Raw genomic sequence first — 9,032 nt, 5'->3', positions numbered from 1 at the left:
AACTTTAAACTGGGATGACTATGACACTTTTTCTGAAATGTATGCGTTGCCTGAAAAGATTTTTTTATTGATTCTACTTTGCTTCCAAATAAAGTATAACAAGGAGAAAATAAAGTGTTGCAGTGAGAAAAGCACTGGTCACTGTTTATTTCCAGGGTTGTTCTCCAAATGGATTTCAAGAACTCTGATCTGGACATCATATTGTCTCAAGGCCTTTTTTTTTTAAGCTTCCTGTCCATCCTGTCCTCATTGACCTCACAGGTCAATCGTAGCAGCTCTTGCCTAAGGTTCTGTGACTTTCAGGATGTGAGTTTTTTTTGTCTTTTTGGCCTATAGCTATTCTCTACCAGCATACCAGTCAACTACTCATTTAGGAGATCATTTATTTTTATTTTGGCAATTATGACATCTGTTTTCTTGATCAGCGAAAAAGAAGCCTTCTTGGTGGTAAGAAGATATTTTACAGTAATGTTTTTAATAATATTTTGCTTATTTCAAGAAAATATGGGTTGACAACAATATTAAGGACCTGCAGCCCAAATGACTGTCCCATCCCCCCAGCTGCAGCAATTGTCATCGTATCTTCTGTACCATTTAGAAAGAAAAAAGAGGCCAACATTCACTCGAATGGGAACATAGGCAAGGAGAGCCTTCAAGATCACCAGCAGCATAGTTCATGGTTTGTCTATGAAAGTGTTAATATTGTTACTGAAAGGGTGTGTGGGGGATCTGGCTGCTTGCCACTCAAAAGCCAATAAACAGGCCAGGTTGGTGGAAAAGAAGTTTGCTTTATTTCAGATGCTGGCAACTGGTGCACGAGAAGGGGGAGGGGTGGGGAGTGGGAGGGTGGGGAGTGAAGAGTTAGGTGTGGGGGGCAGGGTGTCAGATATCTGTCCGAAGGCTGACACCCCACACACAATAGAGGGTGAGAGCTTTTACAGGGTGTGTGTGTTCGTGTGTGTGTGTGTGTGTGTGTGTGTGTGTGTGTGTGTGTGTGTGTGTGTAGTGGGGAGGGGGCTACATGCAGAAGCAACACAGTCATCTCTAACAGTCATCTCCAAACTGGTCGTCAGTGGCCTGACCAGCGTCATAGTTGTTTTGCACGTGTGCTAAGTCACTTTGGTCATGTCGAACTCTTTGTAACCCCATGGATTGTAACCCACCTTGCTCCTCTGTCCATGGGATTTTCCAGCAAGAATACTGGGGTGGGTTGCCATTTCCTTCTCCAGGGGGTCTTCCCCACCCAGGGATTGAAGTCAAGCCTCTTACATCTTCTGCACTGGCAGCAGGTTCTTTACCACGAGTGCCACCTGGGCAGCTTTAGGTAGAGTTAATCTTTAGTTTCAGGGTCCATTTGTTCCCATTTCTTTGTGGCGATTTCTTGGAATTGTGGCAGCTCATGTCCTGGGTACAGTCTGGTCATCATGTAGTTAACCTCTCCAACTGGAGTTTTAGTATCTATAAGACAGTTCACAGGATATGGCTCAGAATATTATCTACAGCCCTTGAGGAGAGAAAAAGGCCCTTGACTGTGCCTGACAACTACATTATTATTATTTAATCTCCTTTGTTTTCCTTTGTTTCAGCATTTCTCTCTTCTCTGATTAAACTTACTCTTTGACTAAAGTTTTCTTCAGACAAAAGGCAGGCAGAGAACATCATGGGTGGGTGGGTGGGGTGAGGGCAGGGGGCCGGGAACATAGGGGTCCTGCTCTGTTTCACTATGAAATTAAGAATTTTGCCAAGCCAGCGATCTGTTTTCCAAATACTCTGGCCACTATACAACAAGCATGACTTGATGATTTTTTTAGAAATCCAAATAATAACAAATCTCAAATAAAAAAATAAACAAATCAAACACTTAACAGTAAGGCAGCTATTTCCTTGATTCATGTATCTGATTATCCATTCTAAAAATGGGTCTGGAGTTGCCAATGATACTGTTTTATGCTCACCAAAGAGATCATGGATTAAGAATTGTAGCTTTTTCCCTTGAGTGGAGTAAATTTCAACAATTTAATTATAATGCCATTGCCTCAGCAAGGGTATCATGGCGTGGTGAAAAAAGCAGTTCTAAAGAATTTTCTAAATGTATCTCTTGACTGTATTTCAGTTTGTTGTTGTTGTTTAGTTGCTAAGTCAAGTCAAACTCTTTTTTGACATCCCATGGACTGTAGCCTGCCAGGCTTCTCTGTCCATGGGATTTCCCAAGAAAGAATATTGGAGTGGGTTGCCATTGCCTCCTCCAGAGGATCTTCCCAAACCAGAGATCAAACTCGTATCTCTTGCATTGGCAGGAGGATTCTTTACCATTGAACCACTTGGGAAGCTGATATTTAAGTTGTAGAAAGTCAAATATCTCTGCTATGATAATAAAATAAACGTTTACAAGTTCTCTTAAGGAAAAGCAATGGTTTTGCTTATTAAATACTGTTGTTGGGGACTTTCCCAACAGGAAGCACGCATAGCTACTCACAGCCAAGTTCATACTCCTCTTATACATCGCCTTGCATATTTATTTCTCCTGAAATAGAAGAAAACCAACATTGTTTATGTGCCAGCTGAGAAAGTCAATCAAACAAGCCAAGGGACAACAGCAGCCACACCCACAAGGGCTCATGCTGCAAGGCTAGGTGATTACAGGGGTCTCCTAACACTTCCTCCTGATGAGAACTGACTCACTGGAAAAATCCCTGATGCTGGGGAAAGAGAAGCGGGCAGGTTTCCCCGGGTAGCTCAGAAGGTAAAGAATCTGCGTGCCATGCAGGAGAACCAGCTTCGATTCCTGGGTCAGGAAGATGCCCTGAAGAAAGGAATGGCAACCCATTCCAGTGTTCTTGCCTGGACAACCCCATGGACAGAGGAGCCTGGCTGGCTACAGTCCATGGGGTCAAAAAGAGTCGGACACAACTGAGCGACTAACACTTTTAATTTTCACTTTCAGAGAAGGGTGCGACAGAGGATGAGATGGTTGGATGGCATCACCGACTCAGTGAAAATGCATTTGAGCAAACTCTGGGAGATGGTGAAGGACAGGGAAGCCCTCTATGATACAGTCCACGGGGTCACAAAGAGTCTGACTGGACCGAGTGACTGACTGAACACTTCTTTCATCCTCTTTGGGTTCCCCAGGTGGCGCTAGTGGCAGAGTGCCAATGCAGGAGCCAGAAGAAGGTGGGGTTTGATCCCTGGGTCGGGAAGATCCCCTGGAAAAGGAAATGACAACCGACTCCAGTGTTCTTGTCTGGAGAATCCCATGGACAGAGAAGCCTGGCGGCTACAATCCATGGGGTCGCACAGAGTCAGACAAAACTGAAGGGACTTAGCACACATTCTCTTTGGCTTCCTCAGAGCTGTTCCCAGTATGGCCGCTAGGAGGAGCTAGCTGTCCTCAGCTTTGCTTAAAACTCCGAAGTGAAGGATTCCCTGGTAGCTCACCTGGTAAAGAATCCACCTGCAGTGCAGGAGACCTGGCTTCGATCCCTAGGTTGGGAAGATCCCCTGGAGAAGGGAAAGGCTACCTACTCCAGTATTCTGGCCTGAAGAATTCCATGGACTGTACAGCCTGTGGGGTCTCAAGGAGTCAGACACGACTGAGTGGCTGAAGTGAAGTAAAGTGAAAGTCGCTCTGTCCTGTCTGGCTCTTTGTAACCCATGGACTATAGCCCACCAGGCTCCTCTGTCCATGGGATTTCCCAGGCAAGAATACTGGAGTGGGCTGCTGTTACCTTCTCCAAACTTTGCTTAAAACTCTTCAGTAGGTAGCTAGCTCCTCATTTTCTTTAGAATGGAGGCCAGGTTCTTTCAAAGAGCCACTCGGTATCTGCAGGGCAGGCTCCCTCTGTCTTCGTGGCTTACTGCAGCCTTCTCAGTTCTCTGCTTTGTAGGTTCTAGTCACTTGCCTTCTTTCAGCATCTTGACCTTGTGGCCCTCCTGCCACAGGGTCATTGTCCATACATCTGTCCAGTCCTTGGGCACCCCCACATAGGACACTCCCCAGCCAACCTTGTTCCTCTGATTATTCGCTTGATCTCAATGACTTTGTTTCTCAGGGAGCCCTCTGTGACATCCCAGTCCAGATCAGTCTTTAGTGTTAAGCTGTCAGAGAATGACCAGTCTCTCCTTTCTAACACTCATTTCAGGTATGATGAATGTATGCTTGTTGTTATTTGATAAATTCTCTGCCCCTCAATAAGTATGTAAATGCAATGAGTCCCCATTATATAAGAGAGTGACCGACACATAAATGCCACTACATAAATTTATTGGCTGGAAGAACACAGAAATTAACAATTGGCAAATATCATAACAAGACGGGTTTTCTCTAGATTTATACTACTCTGAGTTAACCAGTATTCCCTCCTGGTACAAAATGTTTCCTGGCAAAGGTAAGACTTTCCTCCGGAAGTTTCCAGCAAGACTTCAGTTGGAAGAGTGATAGAGTTAATAAGTGAATTCCATAAATTCACGAAATTATCAGCCTAGAACACAGCCATATATTTCAGAGAAGCTAGAAGAAAGGTATTTTGTTCTTATACATTACATGTATAATATAAATTCAGAAATTTTACAATTTCTCTTCCCATAGAAGTTAGTATAACATTTTAAATTACCTCATTTAGAGACTAAACGATTCCATCCTTTCAGAGACCCTGGAGGCAAAGATATTGTTCATCTGTGCTGCAAGAGAAGAAAATAGGAGAGGAGATTCTTGGCCAAATTTTATGACATTTTCACTGCAGCTCTTGTTCCCCTCTCTCAAGTCTACACCCTGAGAGGGGATGCTTGTTTCAGGGTTCCTGCTAATCGGGAACTACTTGCACATTCCCTTTATTGTTTCAGTCACCATGGGCTCCATCCTCTCCCATCATCACACACAGGCCTCCAGGTTAACTACTCTGAATTCTTCTTGCCCACATCTAGCTGCACCTGGGTGTTCCCACCAGCCCCAATCTGCCTGAAGGCTTCCATCTGTCCATTGATTTTGGTCTGGTTGGTTGACCCGCAACTTCAGATCCCAGATAGGTTGAAGAAAAAATCACAACCTCTGAAGTTGTTAATGTTTGTTTGTTTGCTTTATAAGGCTAGAAATGATGTTCTTTTTTGTTCTTTGTTTTCCCATGTGGACATTGGGATTCAATAATTAATATCTGAGTTAATATTCAATAATTAATATCTAATAAGTCATTAATTATTAATATTTATTAATAATTAATAAAACCAATTCTATGGAAATCACTAATATTACATTACTAGTTTTTCTATTTTACTCTATTTGATTCGCTTATATTTTGTTGAGCATTTCTGGTGTCAATATTCCTGAGGGATGTCAGTTTATGTTTTGCTTCCCTAAAAATGGTCTTTATTGATTTGGTCACAGATTTGTGCTGCTCTTATAAAATGTACAAAGGGGATTTCTCTTTTTCTATATTTTGAATGAGTTGTAATTTGGGTACTTATACTTCAAAAGTTTTATAGATTTCACCAGCAAAGCAATCTAGGCCTAAAGTTTTCTTTGTGAGAAAATTTCTAATTATAATTCAATTTCTTTCTAGATACCAGAATTATTGTGTCAGTTTTGGTTAATTGTATCTCATATTCTGGGCTTCCTTGGTGCCCCCAGGATCTTTGCTTCTTAAGTATTGGCTTAATTCCAAACAGGTGGGGGATTTTGGGGGAGTGGATTTTTCCCTAAATTTTTAATTGTTCTCAGTGGGAAAATTGGTCTTAACAAGATAGCTAACTGTTGCTGGAATTTCAAAAGCAGAAAAATTTAATATGTTACACTCCAGTACTTTGGCCACCTGATGCAAAGAGCTGACTCATTTGAAAAGACCCTGATGCTGGGAAAGATTGAAGGCAGGAGGAGAAGGGGACGACAGAGGATGAGATGGTTGGATGGCCTCACCGACTCAATGGATATAGGTTTGGATGGACTCCAGGAGTTGGTGATGGACAGGGAGGCATGGTGTGCTGCGGTTCATGGAGTCACAAAGTGTCGGACATGACTGAGCAATTGAACTGAACTGATATTCCAAGCACCATTGTGGCATGTATGTGTGTGTATTAAAAGATTCATTCAGAGATAAATTAAAAGATTCATTCAGGGGAATCCCTAGAGGTTCAGTGGTTAGGATTCTGCGATTTCACTGCCTAGATCAAGGATTCTATTCCTGGTTGGGGAACTAAGATTCCACAAGGTACGTGGTGTTTTAAAAAACATAAATAGAAATAAAAAGATATTCAATATTAAAGTTCTAGATATGCACACAAAAGATTAAGATGATTCTATTATACTTCTGTCCCATATATGGTGAAATTTCAGGGTTTGTAAGTGTTGTGCTGAAAGCTATATGAATACCAAGGAAGTCTGTTGTCAGCCTTGTTTACATCTTCTGTTCCTGGGAACCTGCAAGATTTCTAAATTTGGCCAAAAGTGCCAGTTAACACTTGTAGGATATTTGATATTCTGTAGTTGAGGTTGAAATCTAATTTACATAATTTTCCAGGAAATTCAGAAATAGAATAAACTCACTGAAAACTACCAGAATGTGAATAGTCCACACTACAATTTATCCAGACATAATGAGAACCATTTTAGCTTGCTTGGAAACTGAACATATACTTTGATGGAGCTGTTGTCTGGAAGAAATCTTGTAACAGAGAATAGGGCAATTAGTTAAATGCAGATGGATATATTAACCTTCAACTATAACAGTAAAAATAGCCATCAACATTTATCACTTAGATAAAAAGGACCTTTTGTTTTCATATATTAAGTTATTTCATGAATAATTTATAGATGTAAGGATAAAGGGATAGTGAAACCAACTTTCCTGGAAATTGTAATAATTAATCATACATAGTATCCAAAGTTTTATTCTATACCATCTTGATTTTAACAAGATGACTTCAATCCAATTAATGCTTATCAATTAGAACATATCCATCTTATAAAATTTATTTCAGATTTCAAATGTATTTCTAATAGCTTTTAGGTTACATTCACTTTAAATTATTGTCCCTAAATACACATCATCCAAATTTAACACTTATGAAATTGTTAAATATCATAATTTTGTTGAAAAGATGATAGTTTTGCTTTATACTTATTAATAAAAAATATTTTCATTTTCAGGTTTAGAAATCCTAGTTAGAATGGTTAATATTTTTGTTGTGTTATCTTTTTAAATTTATCTTTTAAATTGAAGATTAATTGCTTTATGGAATTAGAAAGGTTAATATATATAAATATATTTATATTTAAATCTGTACCTTTAATTTCCTTCCAAACACTTTTTTATCATGCCTGCCTGTAGTATTTGTCTACCTACAAACAGTATCCAGTAAAGTTTGGTGCACAAAAACAAATAAACAATAAACAAATAAACAAAAGAATAAAGAGTATTGTTGCACATTTCTTTAGCAAATTGGAATGATCCAGTTCTTTGCCACAAAACACTGGAAGATGAACCAGGTTATGTTTTCCTTTTGTGCTCAGAAATGTTTTGCTTATCCATCACTTCTGGACTTGAAAAAAGGTTCGGTGTAAGAGTTGGCCTGTGCATCAGGGAGAAATGCCCCAGTTCCGATACCCTTGCCACGCTCAGTTGTTGCTGACAACAGCCTGGGGGAAAGTGTGGCCTTGATGTGACCATTTAAATGGCTCTAAAGGCATGGCTAATGGATGTTGTTAGTCAGCTCTGTACCCTGTAGAATATCCTAGATAGGAGAACTAGGTGGCCCAACTCTGATCACCACGGAGAGGGGACCAGGATTATGATCACTGTTTTTTTGCACCCCTGATAACTTTTTATTGAATGCCACAAAATGTTTATGAAAAATTGTGGAGATAAACTGGAGCTATGGGTATTATCTTCCTTCAAATATAATTTCCTTTTGTTTCTGAAGACCAAGTAGGATAATGGTAGGGAGGGACAAATCAGTTCAGTTCAGTTCAGTAGCTCAGTCGTGTCCGACTCTTTGTGATCCCATGAATCGCAGCACGCCAGGCCTCCCTGTCCATCACCAACTCCCGGAGTTCACTCAGACTCACATCCATTGAGTCATTGATGCCATCCAGCCACCTCATCCTCGTCCAGGGACAAATCAACTTAACCCAAATGATGATTGAAGGGAGTTGAGCATGAACTTCAGTCTTCAGCTGCTCTATTTCTGCTTTTCAGTTATTCTTAGCCCACAACCCCTTGGTAGTCCCTACTAAAGCCTGGCATTTACCATGGCCCCTCATACTTAGCAGTTTTGGACCCCCTAGTTTTTCCACCAGTCCTAAAAGGCTGCTAAAGTTCTCTTCACCTCCTCCATCTCTCAACTGCTAATTTCACAGCAACAAATTCCTCAAGAAGAAAAGAAGTGCCAAGTACTGCACTTACTCTCTGGGGTTCCTTTCACTGTAGGATTTTTGGCCCCACAAGGTTTCCCTTGACTTTAAACATTTCTTTTGAAGTTTTGTCCTAATTTTGTAATTGTTCTTGATTTGAAAAATTGATCTTAAACAGGCTAGTTAACTATTTCTGAAACGTTATGCTACAATGTTATGGTATTAAATCTGCTAATATTTATGTCAGAATGTATAAATGTATTTACACATAACTATATATGTTATAGGGGCTTCCCTGGTGGCTCAGAGGTTAAAGCATCTGCCTGTAATGCGGGAGACCCAGGTTCGATCCCTGGGTCAGGAAGTTCCCCTGGAGAAGGAAATGGCAACCTACTCCAGTATTCTTGCCTGGAAAATCCCAAGGACAAAGGAGCCTGGTAGGCTACAGCCCATGGTGTGGCAAAGAGTTGGACACGACTGAGCGACTTCACTTCACTTCACGCTCTCTCTATATAGGATACTTATTCCAAGTGTGTGAATGTGTCTTGTTCATTGCTCAGTCACTGAGTTGTGTCCACTTTTTGCGAACCCATGGATTGCAGCATGCCATGCTTCCCTGTTCTTTACTAACTCCCAGAGTTTGCTCAAATTGGTGTCCATTGAGTGGTGATGCTTAATCATCTCATCCTCT

The 9,032-nt window shown here is 40.8% G+C and overlaps 1 non-coding gene across 1 annotated transcript; it reads left to right on the top strand.

Moving 5' to 3' along the window:
- Positions 1-8,633: 8,633 nt before the first annotated feature.
- On the top strand, positions 8,634-8,706 carry TRNAY-GUA (transfer RNA tyrosine (anticodon GUA)). Its single transcript has one exon. It is a non-coding gene; the product is annotated as a tRNA-Tyr (tRNA).
- The last annotated feature ends 326 nt before the right edge of the window (positions 8,707-9,032 follow it).

The sequence above is a fragment of the Capricornis sumatraensis genome, chromosome 3 (assembly GCF_032405125.1).
Source record: "Capricornis sumatraensis isolate serow.1 chromosome 3, serow.2, whole genome shotgun sequence".
NCBI classification, from domain to species: domain Eukaryota; kingdom Metazoa; phylum Chordata; class Mammalia; order Artiodactyla; family Bovidae; genus Capricornis; species Capricornis sumatraensis.
Note: the sequence above shows the minus strand (reverse complement) of the source record. Positions and strands in the feature narration are given on the sequence as shown.